Here is a 16,302-nt window from a genome sequence, read left to right as displayed (position 1 = left end):
TATTGGCAGTACCTTGACCATCATTTTAAACAGCATACCAGCCACTGCAGAAGAGCCACTGGATTTGTTAACAATAAATTTGATAACACCTGTAGTGGTGGAATGAGATACATCCAGAGAACTACAAGTCTGGTACATTAATAGAAACAGTAGTAACTGGTGACTTCAAAGGAAGGAAACTGCAGGAAGTAAATGAATGGGTGGGACTGACTGAAATTGCATGGGGGGCTCTATAATGGCATGTCAATGACTATCACCTGTAATCTAACAAAACATGGCATCAGTCACTTTCACCCACAGATTGCAAAATGGCTATAATGAGCAAGCACTGAGGCAGACATCTGAGGTTAATATAAACCCTAATCAACAAAGTAAGGTGAAATGGAGCTCTAGACAAAGGAATCCATTGCCTCCATTTAATCACTGGTCCACCTGCACCTCTCCAGTGCTCGCCTGTTTTCCTCCATTCTTGCCCAACACCATCCATACAGATTTTCTGTTTTTTAAGGCATTGTCTAACTTTCTAACTTTTTCCTCTATCTTTTTAATGCACCATAAATGTCCAAGATTCTAATGTAATAATTACGGAAGAAGTAACTGCATTAAGCTGAGATTACTGGAGGCTTACAGGTCCCCCAAAGTCATAGGGGTTCTAGATTATTTAAGGCACATCTTAGAGCCTTTCAAACAATTTGATTCAATGATGGTCTGAACAAAAATCATGAGTAAGGAAAGAAATTCAGCCTTTTTTTTTTTCTTTCAATGAAAAAAAGCCATGTCTAAAGATAATGTTCAAAGCTTGTAAATAGTAGTTCCCAGTAAACTGAGATGGCAAATATTTGCTAAGACATATAAATCCTATATGAGAATGGTGTCTCTCTGCATATCTTCCAAAAAGATAGTTACCTAATGATTCTCATCTGTTACACTGGAATGAAAGAAAGCTCAAATTGCCACAGGCATACATCATATAGTTGATGGTCTGGGAGAAGAAACCAGAGCACATAGATAAAACCCCCACACACAGAAAAAAAGGTGTCACAACTAAAATCTCAATCAGTGAAATAAGCTTCGAGAGTTGACAATGTCGCTTACTGTGCGCCAGAGATCATTTGCAGTCGCACACATCCTGCCTGGAGCAGCACAGGCAGTTATTGTATATAATGCTGATACTTGGGATAGAAAGTAAAAGAAAAAAATGAATGGCTAACTTTGCTAATTTTAGATACATTTAACCCCTCAACACCGCTTTATTTCAATAGAGAAAGCCTGCAAATCCATTAATTATAGTGCCTACTGCTTGTGCGCACCTCAAATAATTGTGTTAAAAATCCAAAGTAAAGTATTCCAGCTGGTTTTGCATAAATGTACGCTAGTTCTAAAAATCTAGATGCAGTACATACTAATAGCTGTATAATGACATGGTAGTGAAGACTATTATTTAAATGAGCATCCTGATGTATATAAAAGAGATAAATTAACATGGCAGAGGAATTCAAAAAATCTTTTAACAGTGTTCCTCTGAACTTGTCATAGAACTGATTGCAAATGATTCATGGTGATCATGCTGGGGAGTTGTGAAAATGTTAGGGATTGCCACCCTGCCTCCATATTAGTTAATGTGCATTTCCAACATTGTCTATTTGCAGTCACAAACAACCATCACCTAAATCACTGAGCCATCAGACCTTGTTTAACATGCCATGCACTCCATGACACCAACATTGTAGATCATGTAGGACATAGTAGACGTGTTGGCCTCATCTGCAAAACAGTGGGATGCATGGACTACCTATTCCAGTGGATAGCAATGTATATGTGGCTTTATGTATAACAGCATTAGTCTCTTACTGGGGACACAGTGGGGATATCTCAACCATATACCTTGAGAATACACCATCAGTTCCTTGCTGCAATGCTGCAGCATGTAGGGGGACATATTTGGCTTCCACAAGCCACAGAGAAGAGAGCCAACAACATGTAGGACTTTAATGATATAGCCTATTTCCTTGAGGTAGCAGAAGCCATAGACTGCACCCACCTTGAACTCAAGGCCCATCATGGTAAACTGGGAAGGAGGTATGTTAACCATAAGGGGTGAAACTCTGTCAACTTCCAGGTGGTCTAATACATGGGATTATTATCTACAGTGTGTGTTCAGGCCACTTAGGCAGTTTCCATTACCCCACATATGATATACCTGTGACCTGTATAAATATTTTTAAGGGGAGATTTTCCTCAGGACCATCTTACTGGAAATGCATATGCCCTGGAACCCTGTCTGATGGCATAATTAGACACCCCAAAATGAAGCAGAACAGGTGTACAGTTGTGCTCATTTACATACTGGAAGCATAACTGAATGTATGTTTGGCTGCTTCAAGGCATGCTTCTGCTGTCTGGATTCATTAAGTAGGCACCAATTACAATTCTGATACTTGTGCAAAATATTTACTGTATGTAGTGTTAAAAACTATGATACTCAAGTGGCAGATACAGCAAGTGGCCCACCAAGTGCAAGGGATGACAATGTCTGATAGAATTCCGTGCATTATACTGTGACACTCCTGACTGAAGTGGGTGCAGTGTACTGTGGCACTCCTGACAGAGGTCACCCAAGCATGACATGCATTCATGGAGGTCATTCCTTACAGTCTGCATTAGTAATAAAATAAAATTGAATAAGTAATTAAGTAATTAATTAAAAACTTTGGCTTTGTAGAAAGCAGATTGGTCTTTGCCAATTTGCTTTCCACAAAATCCATGCCCCACTTCAACCATTCAACTAAAAATGCAAAAGTGACTTCAGGATTTTACTGCAGAAATGTAACTGCTGCTGTTTTATCAATCAGCTTCCTACAAACACATGTACCACTCATCTCTTCAGCTGAATTAAATTAGTATTCTTGGTACAGAAGTATTAGAATGCAGAAATTCTCAATTGCAACCTCTAACACTTTGTGCCCAGGGTAGTTGTTCTCCTTCATTCCATTGTTAATATATTACTGGTTCTCTGTATCTCACATAAACTGTACCGCCAACTGTGGTAGCTCATGGCCATCATCCAGAGAGGAATCAAATCCAACCACCTCAGTGGTGCTGCCACATGAAACAAGTCACTTTTGAACACAAGCACAACAAAATAAGTAAAGGCCATTACCAGACATATAATAATACTTGAACATGTTGTAGTAGCAACTCACCCGTACCACACTGCTAAATACAATAACAGGAGTACATGATCACAGTGGTGCAATCTCTGGTGTACCAATCTAACCTAAACAGACAGCATTATCAACTAGACCAAAGAAGAATGGTTTTAGAGGAGCTACATATGGTGCTTAACAGAAATGGCAGAAAATTCCAACCTGTGTCATATCCAGATGATAAGCTTGTGCCTAATGAATCTCTGTGCCAGCATCTAGCACCACTCTTTGGGACTTATCAGAGGTGCAAGTGCCCCTAAGAATTATCAGAAAAACCTCCATGTAAATTAAGAAATGGTTTGACCAATGGCCTTCTACCTATCAACTTTCCATCTTATGCCAAGAGGGCAAACTGTTGTTTTGCAGCATGAATAAGACTGCTGGCCCTATGTCAGACCATTGTATACGAGCAGTCCTGGCCATGTATCTTTCCAGGCACAGTCATGGTAGGTCTGGTCAGCTGCATCCAAGCCAAACAGCTGTTGAGCAGGGAGACATAGGCTCCGATGAGCACCTCATTTTCAACATTTGACAACATGACCTTTCATGCTGTTTTGACAACAGAAAGTTCAGCATATTTCGTAATACTCACTTAGACATTGAGGACACTGGCATTAACATCATGATCAGGAGTGGCCTCCAAGTCCACTTTAAAATACTCCCCTGAGCTCATACACTATACTGCTGGTATGTGAATTTCTTGCAGGTCTAACTGAACTGTGCATCAAATGCAAATCATAGTACTGGACAAAGATCTGTCCAGTACAACAGCTATATTATTGCACCTCTCCTGGATACCATAAATGTGAATTGGCTTTGTTATGAACACTTTGACAAATGTAGCACTACAGAGTAAAACAGCCACAGTTTAACTCACAGATTAAAATGCAGATGGGTGTTTCCCCTTAAACTTCACAATCCTTCTGCATAGCAATTACATACTATATTTCTCTCACTTTAGTTTTGTTTATAACCTCTTGAAAGTATTGCTTCACCTTTTAATGTGGCATAATAACAAATCAAGTGTCAAAGATCATTGCTTAAGTATGTTAAGCTACAGAAATATGAACTCACCTAGTCTGAGGTTAAGCAGGTGTTGTAAGTCACCGATGAAACTGCTACTCCATAGCTTATATCATTAAAGCTGAGTGATGCCTCTAGGTGTTTTTGCAGTTGCATCCTACTAACTCTTCTAAGCGTCAAATATTACTTGTTCATATTAACATTAATAATACCAAAACCATGCTAAATACAAGTATTAAAATATTTCATATTAAAACTTGAACAGCAAATGCAAATGCATTGATATTTGACTTCTGCCTAGTGCTGCTAAAGAGATACTACTTGTCCATATATTTATTTATATTGTCATAAATTTCATGTTTTTGAATATCTCAATTACCAAGCAATGCAAATAAAACTGTCTTGCTTTATATAAAAGCTCTCAGTTGGGTGAACAAAATGCTGCTGACAGTATGTCTGTAACTAGAATGGTTGCCGAGATATTGTAAGTTGTTTATGAAATATTACAAACAGTAGTTACTATATTTACTGTGACTTATAAAATCCAGTTTAAGGCTTAGAACCTAAAGAATACCACCACTATAAAAATTGATTGTGCTGAAGAATTTGTCATTTACTCTTCTTTACTATCCCCATATGGTTCCACAGATGTGTGTAGTATTTGTTTGAAATATGAGGCATAACATGATTCTATCAAAGAGCTTAGACTCTGACCACTGGAAGTTATAGTGCAAACTTGCAGAGCTCCATTGGGGGGAATGAGTTAATCTGCAATGGGATGAAAATCCATGCTTGTTCTTTCTCTATTCCATGCTAATTTAGATGTCGCGGCACAACAATTATGCAAATGACTCAATGCACAGGTTTCTGAAATGTTAAGTTTCCACAATGTGCGATCTGGCTAAACTTCACACTGCCTTTCCTTCAGAGTTGTGCACATGCTTGGGCACCTGTTTGCAATTCAGTTCATGGCTTTAAAAGGATAATTGTCACTCCAGATAACATTTGAGTAAAGAGATGTTGTCATTTATGGTTCTGTACTAACATATTCCAAGACTCTGGGCAAACACGTTTCATACATGCTGTTTTTTTAACTTGATCTCCAGCCACAAAAAATGCGCTGACTTTCATTGTGCAGCAGTTGGTACATCCAAAAACAGGTGTGACCATGAATGTTCAACCATTTCATTCTGCATATTGATACAACTACTAGTATGGCTTCTGAGGAGAACAAAAAGGTGGTGTGCAAAAGAAACAAAAGCCTTTCTCCAAATCCTTTATAAGCATGAAGGGCCTCAAGATAAAGCAAAAGCCTGGGCTAGGTTGGCACAAGGCTTCACACATGGCACTGGCATTCCCTGTAGTGGTGAACAGGTCTGCCGCCATTCTAGTGACTTATAATGAAAAGAATCCTGATCTTTTGAAATCATTAGAGGCCAAGGTGAAGGAGCAGGCACTACCTATGTACTGTAAGAAAACAATGGCTTAAGAGCACATACACATGGCCTTGGTTTGTCATGCAAATGTCTAACACTGATTTCTTTCTCAACAGCCCTTGAACAAACTGTAGAGAATGTGCAGCTACACAGGAAGAGGTAGAAGCCCCTCAGGGAGAGCTGGGACAAATGTATAAATGTACATGTTAGTATGTTGGTCAGTTTGTGAAGGTATGTGGTTTCTACAGGGGGATCACCTTATCAAGTTTCAAGTGTTGTACTTTGTTATTGGACACACATGATTTGCCTGGACTAACCATACCTAGACGCAGTGTCTTGAACTGCAGTTAAATCTTTACCACACAAACAAGTTCAACATTTCAGACTATCAATTGTTTAGTCTATTCTATAAAGTTAAGGTGTTTATGATGCTAAGGTAATAAATAGTTTAATGCAAGTAAGACAGCTACGATAGGATATACTTGTTACCATAGTAACAAATGGCCCAAAGTATCTCTTATTTTGAAGAATGTACCTGCTCATATAGGAAGTGTTCAGCATAAAGGGAGACAAGTATTACCCTTGATGTATGCAGTTTTGACACATATGTTTCACATTTCATATTTAATGGAAGCATTATATTGCTGAGTGTATGCATGCCATTGGTTGCATGATTCAGCAATCTTGTCACTCTTATACATGTAGCTCGACATTTTAAGGCACTCCCAATGTTATGCTGCCAGTAGGTTCAATTGTCTCCTTGGAAGACTATTTTAACTCTTGTGTTAGGCTATTGTGTCTGTTGTGCTTTACATACTACAGGTGCTACATTTCATGGGAAATTATACTATACCTGTAGTCTCCATGGTATTGGTTCACTTGCCATACATCATCCTTTATTAATCCACCTCAACTGATATTGGTAATACATTTTAATTACAGCCTTCACTAAGTTTGTGCAGGTATTTTGGCAGCTTGAGCCTGGGAATTATGCATTATATGTGCTGATAGCTTTGGGTTCTATTTCCATCCCTAGCTACTTTCTACTGGCATGAAAAAACATTTCCAATATGTGTTTAGAGGTGCTGTACCAACTTCAGTAGATGGTACAAGGAAATTCTATGAGTTTGTAGGGCACAGACAAAAAGGTAAAGATAGGAAGACATCCTTCATAAGGAATGCCAGCAACAACCTGCTCATCAGCCCACAGGACATCAAAGGTAGACGGAAGGAGTACTTCCAGCAGGTTCTGAATGAAGAAAATCCCACCAAAGCTGTATTGCCATAGACATAGCCTACAATGAAAGAGGAGAGCCCACCACAGAAGAAGTAATAATAGCATTAGGAATATGAAGTCAGGGAAACAGGAGGCTCAGATGAGGTCACAGTAGATATGATAAAGATGATGGATGAGATAGGGGAGAAATGGCTTCTGAGGGAAATCATAGCAGTGCAGAGAAAAAGGCATATCCAAGATGACTGGAGAAAAAGGAGGGAGGAAATAATGTTAAGAAAATGTCTGAAGTAATAAAATGTGGCAGTTTTTAAGATATGGAATAATAATTTGTGGACATATAGTCAAGCTATATACGAGATGGAAATATATTATTTTATCACAATATGTAAACATAGTTAAGGGAGAGACACTTAGGCTTTTCAGATCACTCAGCCATATGGATAGAAATTCAAGAAAATAAGGAGTACATCAGACTGTGTAAAGGAATAAAAAGATTATGTTAGAAATTATGGGATGAAAATGGAAAAAAAATATTTTTTATGGAAAAATCACATTTCCACTAGTGTGAATTATAAAAACTGGTCTAAGTAGTGACAAGCTTTGAAAGAAAAATATTTAAAAAAGTGTTTTTAGAATGGCAGTCAGATGTAAAAAATAGTGGAAAGAATAAATATAGAATAATGTGTATGGATACGCGAAATAATTTGGAAAGGAAAAAATGAGAATATTATGTGATATAATAGAGAATTTATGAAAAGAATGAAGAGAAAATTAAATAATTACAATTTATGAAAAGATATTATTTACAGGATAAAAAAAAAGAGGTATCAGCTTATTTGAGTAAAATAATTAAAGAAAATATTAGTATAATGAGAGAAATGAAAGATGATAGAGGAGAGGTAAAAAGATCTAAGAAACAGATTATAGATATCATAATTTCAAGATAGAAAATAAGTAAAAAAAAGAATGGCATGATAAAAAATTACAGAACAAAAAATAATGAATTGGAAAATGAGATGCCCTTATATGAATTAGATAAGGCACTTAGACAAGATAATTTAAGGGCGGCCACGGTGGTGCAGTGGTTAGCATTGTTGCCTCACAGCAAGAGGTTCTCCGGTTCGATCCTTGGCTGGGGTGCCTTCTGTGCGGAGTCTGCATGTCCTCCCTGTGGTTGCGTGGGTTTCCTCCCACATCCCAAAGACATGCAGTAGGTGGATTGTGTGTGTGTGTGTGTGTGTGTGTGTGTGTGTGTGTGTGTGTGTGTGTGTGTGTGTGTTCTGTGAAAGGTTGGGTGCCGGGGCTGGCAACTCGACACTGTAAAACTCCACTGCCAATCATGAGCGGACATGTGATCCACTGTGGCGACCCCTAACCGGGAAAAGCCGAAAGAAGAAGAACTTAGACAAGATAATTTATAGTCAGTTTCAGGATCATATGGAATAGGATACCATGTTTTAAAAAGAATTCTATGGATTGGCAGAAAACAAATCTTAAAAGTTATGAATGAGTGGTGAAATGAAGATTTTATGTAGCATGATTTATGCAGTGGTATATTTAAATTTGTAAAGAAAATGAAAAATAGAAATATAATTGAAAATTGGAGACCTATAGTATTGAACTGTACTGATAAGATGGTTATGAAAAAAATTCAAAACAGAATGGAAAGTAAAATGAAAACTATTATAGCATATATAGTTTAAAGGGAAAAGAATGTCAGGAATTATTATTCATAGTAAGGAAAATTGTGGATATTATTATAAATAGGACTGATGAAGCCAAGAGCATGACAGAGATTTAAATAAAACGTATGATATAATACATGAAATTTTGTAGACAATTATGAAAGATTATATTGGCAAGAAAAGAATGTAAGTTGTTCCTCATATAATTAAAATTAATATGAATTTTAGTGAATGAATGGTTAAGCAAAGAAATATATATATATATATATATATATATATATATATATATATATATATATATATAAATTGCATACATCAGTGATATCCTATGAATATTATGTTATTTGCATTAGTTTTGAATGTATTAGAGATGCAAAACTGCACATAAGATGTGCTACTCGTATTACTAATGAGGGGATAAAATTTCCAGTCATGTTTACTTATACAGATGATATTATATTGATTATGAGAAAGTTTGGATGAAAGACGTTATATACATGAATATTTAAATATTATAGGCATGCTTTTAAATAAAGAAAAAATGTAAAGGACTGGGTGATGCAGTAAAGGCAGGAGGAATATATTTCTTGATCTGTGTTAGGAATTAGATGTTGGGGTAAAAATGTGAGGAGAAAAATATTTTATGGAAAATAAAAATTGATGAAATGGAAAATGAGAGAAAAGTGGGGTATAAAAATATGATGCAACTTTATTATGTTAATCCTTGGATTGAACTATTCAATGAAAAGTGAAAGCTATAAAAGTAGGAAAAGCATGGTGTAATAATTTTTATTGAGATTAGTGATTAAAAAATTACCTGCAAAGGAAAATATGCCATATAAAAAAAATCAGTGCAAGAGTTTGTATATATTGTAGTAAAGAAGAAACTACAGAACTTGCATTGTGTAAGGGTTGCAAAATTGTAGGAAAAATTGTATAAAGAACATGTCTTTGAAAATATTTAGGAGGTAAGTGAAATAAATATGGATATAAAAATAAGGAATATGTTAGTAAAATAGATAAAAGATTATTTTATGTTTTGTGGATCATTTGGAATGAAAGGCTATATAAAATCATGTTTAATCGTAAATGGAGACTATCCGTAATTTTAAGAAAAAGCTAGATGATTATTGTGGAAAAAGGAGTGGGCTTCCAATAAAATAATGAAGGTTTAACATAATGATGAAAAGAAAGATGTATATAATTGTGTGACAATACCAGAAAGGAATGGAAATTTGTACAATGTATACATTTGTAAATATGTAAAAATGAAAGTTTATAAATATAATGTTGTATGTAATATTTTTTAAAGAACCCTAGTCTTTTTGATAGGTTCCATGGAATCTTTTACAAACACCTGAGCTACAGCCAACTGAAGCAGTTGGCACCTTGGTTTAACATCTCATCTGAAGGACAGCACACTCAGCAGTACAGCAGCCTCCTCCCCTATTTTGCTGTTCTGCAGTCTCAGCAACTGATTTACCTGGTTTGGGAATAGAACATACAGTCTTCTATACAAAAGGTGAGTGTGCTGCCTCTTGTGACAATCACACACTTTATTTCCTTTTTACCCTAGGCACCTTGTAGTGAAACTCCACAACAGTAATATTAAACATATTTAAAAAAAAGTAATCACATTTTTTTTATTGTGGGTGACCTGCAGTCCAGAAACCAGTACCACAAGCTGCCACTAAGTAGTATTAACAGGGAAAGTCAGTTAGAAAATTCTGGAAGTTAAGCTTGCTACTTTTCTAGAGGACAGCAATTTCTAGGACAACTGCCGACATGGTTTCCTGGCCAGTCATACATGTTTCATGAAGCATTATAATAGAAACTGATACGGAAGTACATGTAGTGGTGGGTTACCTAGACTTCAGAAGGAACCTTAATTCAAGCAGCTTTCTGTTGTGGAATGAGTCAGATTCAGGAATAAGGAAACAGATAACTGCATAGAAAAACTGTAGTGCCCAGTGAACTGTACTGTAATGTACAATGGCAGAAATAAGGAATATGACTAGTAGACTTGGCCTTCAGATCAATACTCTTCAGTGGGTTTGTTTCAACCATATCTTATGGAGCACATAACAGGAAAAATCTGTTTCTTTAACTCAAACTTAAAGATATCAAAAGATGATGGCTGGGTAAAAGCAAAAATTTGGAAAGGCTTACCAAGTGGGCTGAAAAGTGTCAGCTAAGGCTCAATGCAGACAAATACAAAGAGAGGCACCTGGGCTACATTCAATCTGGTTTGAAGTATCAGCTAAGAGTGAAAGTGACGGTAACAGGATAATAAAAGAATCTTGGAATGTTCATTATACCTGGAATGGATCACCAGGACCAGAGTGTAAGGGCATTGGCAGCAAGAAACAATGCTCTTTATCCTCAAAAACATAATCCACAAGCAGAGAGAAAAACTCATTTATTCTGGTCCCTTATCAAACCACACTTTGAATACTGTGTGCAGGTCTGCATGCAATAAAAGGAAAGTACAGTTGTGTAAGCTGAACTTACCATGATAGTAGATGTTCAAATGATCACTGATGCAGTAGCCTTAGCCATACAAGTTATATCCTACCAAGGATATAACAAGTCAGACAGCTTCCAAAGCTTCAGGACACCTTACATGCACTCAAACCATCAAGCAGCTCATGCTGAGCTGACTAAAAAACAAATTTGGGTGTGGACTCCTTCAGAGCTTTACTGCCAGCAGAGAGAAAAACTGAAACCTGAAAGGACAGTGCTAGGATCAACAAAAAATAAACATCCAGAACGTGGGAAAAAAATAGAAAAAAAACACCAAAAAACAAGGGGGATAGAGGGAGGGAGTGGCTATTGCAGCAGTGATCATTCAAACATTTACTGTTATGGTAAGTTCAACTTACATGCAATCATATTGATTACTGCTACTGCAGTAGCCTTAGCTATGTGGATAGATTAGCATAGACAACTATATTTGGGAGGTGGAAGGTGAAGGGTCCAGGAACCCCTTGAGAATGGTCCTAACAAAGCATGATCTACACCTAGAGGAGGATTCCAGCTTATAGTTATCTGTAAAAGTAAACCCAGAGGATCAAGTAGCAGATTCTAGAATACTTCTGGAATCCAGCCCTTTCCAAAAAGCCAAAGATGAAGCCAAGGCCCTGGTAGACTGGGCCTTGACCCTACCTAGAATATATTTTTCATAGAGAGTATAACAAAAGGCCTTAGACAACCATTTGGAAATAGTCTGTTTCGACACAGGTTGCTCCTCCTTACCTTCACAAGAACTGAACAACTGATCCAATGATCTGAAAGATTTAGTTCTCTCAAGAAAGAAAACAGGGAGATGGATAGTTTGGCTTAAAGTAAACTGGATACCACTTTGAGAACAAATCCTTCTTTTATGGCTAAGGAAACCCTGTTCTTGTGAAAAATAAGGTAGGGTTGACTCACCATAAGAGCTTACAATTCAGATATCATTCTTGCAGAGGTTAGAGCAATCAGCAAAAATGTTTTCCATGTTAAACTCAAGTCAGCCAGATTAGCTGTTTCAAATTGAGCAAGTGTTAGTTTTTCTAAACACAAAATTAAGATCCCAAGGGGGACCACCAGTTTACTTGGAGGCCTCATATGCAAAACCATTTTCAAGAAGATTTAAAAATGTGACGGTCTTGATCCAAGGCCAGACATGCTGAAAAACCAAACAGCAACCAGTCCTGAATGAATGCTGGTTATGCGTTGGCAATAACTAGAAAACCTTTTCCATTTGCCAGTTATGATTTTCTTGTAGCAGGCTTTCTTGTCTCTATTAGTAACTGCTGCACATCTTCAAAAACAGGTGTGTAAAAGGAATTAAGACCTTATCACAAAGGCAGTCAGCTGAAGAGGACTGACATGGGGATGTATCAAACACATTTTTGTGTGAGTAGATGCATTCTGTGATGAAGCTTGTGGTAATTGCCCTTGGCCATTTCCAAAAAAAAGGAGACCCACGGTTGCCTGGACCAGAAGGGAGTCACCACAATGATCCTAGATGATTCCTTCTGAATATTCAGACGTATAGTGAATATCAGTGGAAAAGCATACAGGAACATTCCTGTCCAAGACTGATTTTTGTGAAAGGAAGGAGGACATGAGTGAATTACTGGCCTTAATAGACTTTATGGATAGAGAAGTGCAAAAGGGGGGACTAGAGTTGGGGAGATCTTTTTTGCCATACAAAATGCATTTGATGTAGTCAGATGGGAATTCCTCTTGGAAATGCAAGAAAAAAGAAACGGGGCAATTTACACTAAGCCAGAAAAAGAGGAGCTTTCAAGGCACTAAAAGTAGTAATGATGACTAGACAGGTGTGCCCTCTTTCCACAGATCTCTTTACACTATTCATAGAAGAGCCAGCAACTGAAGTAATAAAAAGGTGAACATAACTGACATAACTGCAGAAAATAACAAGAGTATAGTCAGGGCAAGTTCCGCTGTGGTGACCACTAACCAGGAAAAGCTGAAAGACACAACAACAACACAGTCAGGGTCCTTAATGTATGTATGTAAATTGGAGAATGCTGAAATAGCCATAGAGGAAATATACCCGTTTTTCAAGATCTGAAAGGAACTCAGTGCTTAAATGCAACCAGAAAAAGGTGGTGGTGGTCAGGATAGGAGAAAGAAAAGGAAAGACAGGAGTAGGACACATTCAGGAGAGAGACTACCCCAATTAACTTGGAGTATATGTAGGACACACTAAGTGAAATGATATAAAACAGTTTGGAGAAGGCGCAAGAGAAAATGCACAGAATACTGGATGGGGGGGCTATAAAACACAACACACACACAATTATAAGATTGCGTTGGTTTCGACGTGCTGAGGAGGGATGATGGGTATATTGGGAAAAAGATGCTAAGGATGGAGCTGCCAGGTAAAAGGAAAAGAGGAAAGCCTAAGATAAGGTTTATGGACGTGGTGAGAGAGGACATGCAGGCAGTTGGTGTGACAGAGCAAGATGCAGAGGATAGGAAGAAATAGAAAGAGATGATCCACTGTGGTGACCCCTGACAGGAACAGCCGAAAGATGATGATGACACAGAGAATGATGATTCTTTCAGTTATACTATATGTACTACAGACCTGCCTGTGGACCCAGTGGTGACCAGGTGACCAAGCTACTAAAACTGCAGAAGGTCTTGGAAGGGTAGATAGAGAAAGGGAAAGGAAGAAAGGCCTCACAAAAAAGCCTAAGGCTAAGTGAGGAAAAAGGGGGCTGGAGACTCCCACACATAGCCATTCAGGCCATAGCATATAACCTACTTAAGGCAATAGAAAGTAACAGGGAGACTGAAATGCAAGAGGAAGAAGGACAGACAGGCTTATGGAAAAATATAAAATAATACATGAGACGGCACAACGGAAATGGGTCAATGCGACGTGTGAAAATGGAAAGAAAGGGAGAGATATATTATATATAGAGATATATTATATATAGAGATATATTATATAGAGATATATTATATATAGAGATATATTATATATAGAGATATATTATATATAGAGATATATTATATATAGAGATATATTATATAGAGATATATTTTATATTTTTCCATAACCCTGTGATTTTATGTGTCTCTAATTTGCAACGTTTAATTGCTATTTTAATTGCACTATATGTTCTGGAGATATTCTCTCCGGGCCTTTGCTGAAAAAGGGCTTCTTGCTCAGTCAAGACACCCCCGGTCAGCAAATGTAAAATAAAATAAATAAATATGGGAGCAAGGAGGATGGGGCATTGTCATAGGGAAGAAACAAATGGAATAATGTAAGGAAAAGGGAAGAAAAGGAGAGCAGGAGTTAAAGCAAAGGTCACATGACATTGAAAACTCTTCAGGAATTTATATAGGAATTTGGATTAATGCAAAATGAACAATGAACATACACCAGAGATAAATAGCTGGAGAAGAGGGAGGAAGAAGAAACCAAGGTAGAGAAAAGAAAGGAGCAAATGGAAAGGACAGATCCGGTGAGGAACTGGAGAAATCAAGGGAAAGGGAAAAGTAGAATTATTATGAAGAACTGGATGTGGGGGGTGGTGATGTGAAAGCCACAGAGAAAGATATAAGGAAAGGATGAGAGAAGGAAGAAGCATGCAGACCAGGGGACTGAATGGCAAAAAAAAAAAAATAATAATATATATATATATATATATATATATATATATATATATATATATATATATATATTCATAATAACATCAGAGATGCTGAAAATGCATAGGGTGGGAGAGCAGACTTTAGGAGTGTTGAACTAGAAGTATAGCTATGGAGCTATGGTGTGCAGAATGGGACAGCCACTCAGGGTGCAATGTATTAAGAGGCATGGATCAGCATATCTGATTTTTTTTTCTCAGTAAGTAAATGTACATGACAATAGACAGTGAAGGCATTACAACTTGGTGGTCCTTCTATAAGGAAGGAGTACCAGATCATAGTAAGCTTTCTTCCCCTGCACTCAGATAAAGTGATAGGCATAGGATCATACAGCAAGACAGAAGAGATATTTTGTTTTTTAAGATGGCAAAACAATTGGGGGGTGGGGGCTGAACATCAAATGGGCTGAATATGGCTGTGCTGCACAAATTGTATTAAGAATACACAAGTAAAAAAAACAGACTGACAATACCAGAAATGCATGACAAAACAGGCAGGCATGAAGCATATATTCAGGAAATCTACCTGGGCAAAATGCCATGGAGAGAATCTCTGCAAACCTGGAAGAAGATAAACAGAAGAGAGTGACTAAACACCTGAGAGTTTTGCCAGAAGGGTAAAGACAATGAAGATTAGAGTCAGCAGGAAAAAGAAATGCAGGCAATAAGACTAATGGCCCTATAAGTAAAGATTGTAATAGACAGATAATGGAAAACAAAGGGCAAGTTCAGGAAAGGAGATTTCTGGCTATTGTAATGAGAAATATAAATATAAGAAAATGAGATATGTTGGAGGAAAAAGAAAGTAAGAGTAGAAAAGAGGTTATGAGTTACTACCAGTTAAAATGGGTGACAGGGATTGAAATTAAGTAGAATACTAACAAACAGAAAACGCTGGTGTAAAATAATTCTAAATGCATATAAAAATGAAATACATCAAAATAACAATAAGATACAATAGCTTCATTATGGTTTTGACAAAACCCGAATAGCATTATAAATAAATGGTCACTTCTGGAAACCTGGATGGATTATCATTGCCCAACCATAATGGCCATTACTGAAACCTGGCTTAAGGATGAATGCTACAGCTCAAGTTTCACATGTTGCAAGAAAAAAATATTTTTATAACACAGAATAGGAGAGAGAGGACTACTCTTGGCCAAGAAAAACATTAACATTAAAAAGCAGTGTGCTACAGGCAAATCCACCAATGCCATGGATCCAAACTGGCTATTGTTTCAAATAACCTTTGGAAATGCACTGAAGATTAACAAAGCTGTTATTTACGTTCACCTACCAGCCTCATTGCAGATATATGGCTGCTACTTATATCTCTTCACTACTGTAGAAGGCAAATCTAAACTAATCCTTATGGCAGCCCTTAATTTAAATTAGTTAAGACCTCAAACAACACACCTATGGCAATCGATTCAGTTACTCAACTCACAAAGCAGCCATAAACATGCTTACTTCAATGCTGTGGGACAGAATAATCACAGACATTTCAGAAAAATGCCAGGACACTAATATGCT

The sequence above is a fragment of the Protopterus annectens genome, chromosome 13.part0 (assembly GCF_019279795.1).
Source record: "Protopterus annectens isolate FY-2018-M chromosome 13.part0, PAN1.0, whole genome shotgun sequence".
Lineage (NCBI taxonomy): Eukaryota > Metazoa > Chordata > Ceratodontiformes > Protopteridae > Protopterus > Protopterus annectens.
The sequence above is the reverse complement of the archived record's forward strand: the minus strand, read 5'-3'. Positions refer to the sequence as shown.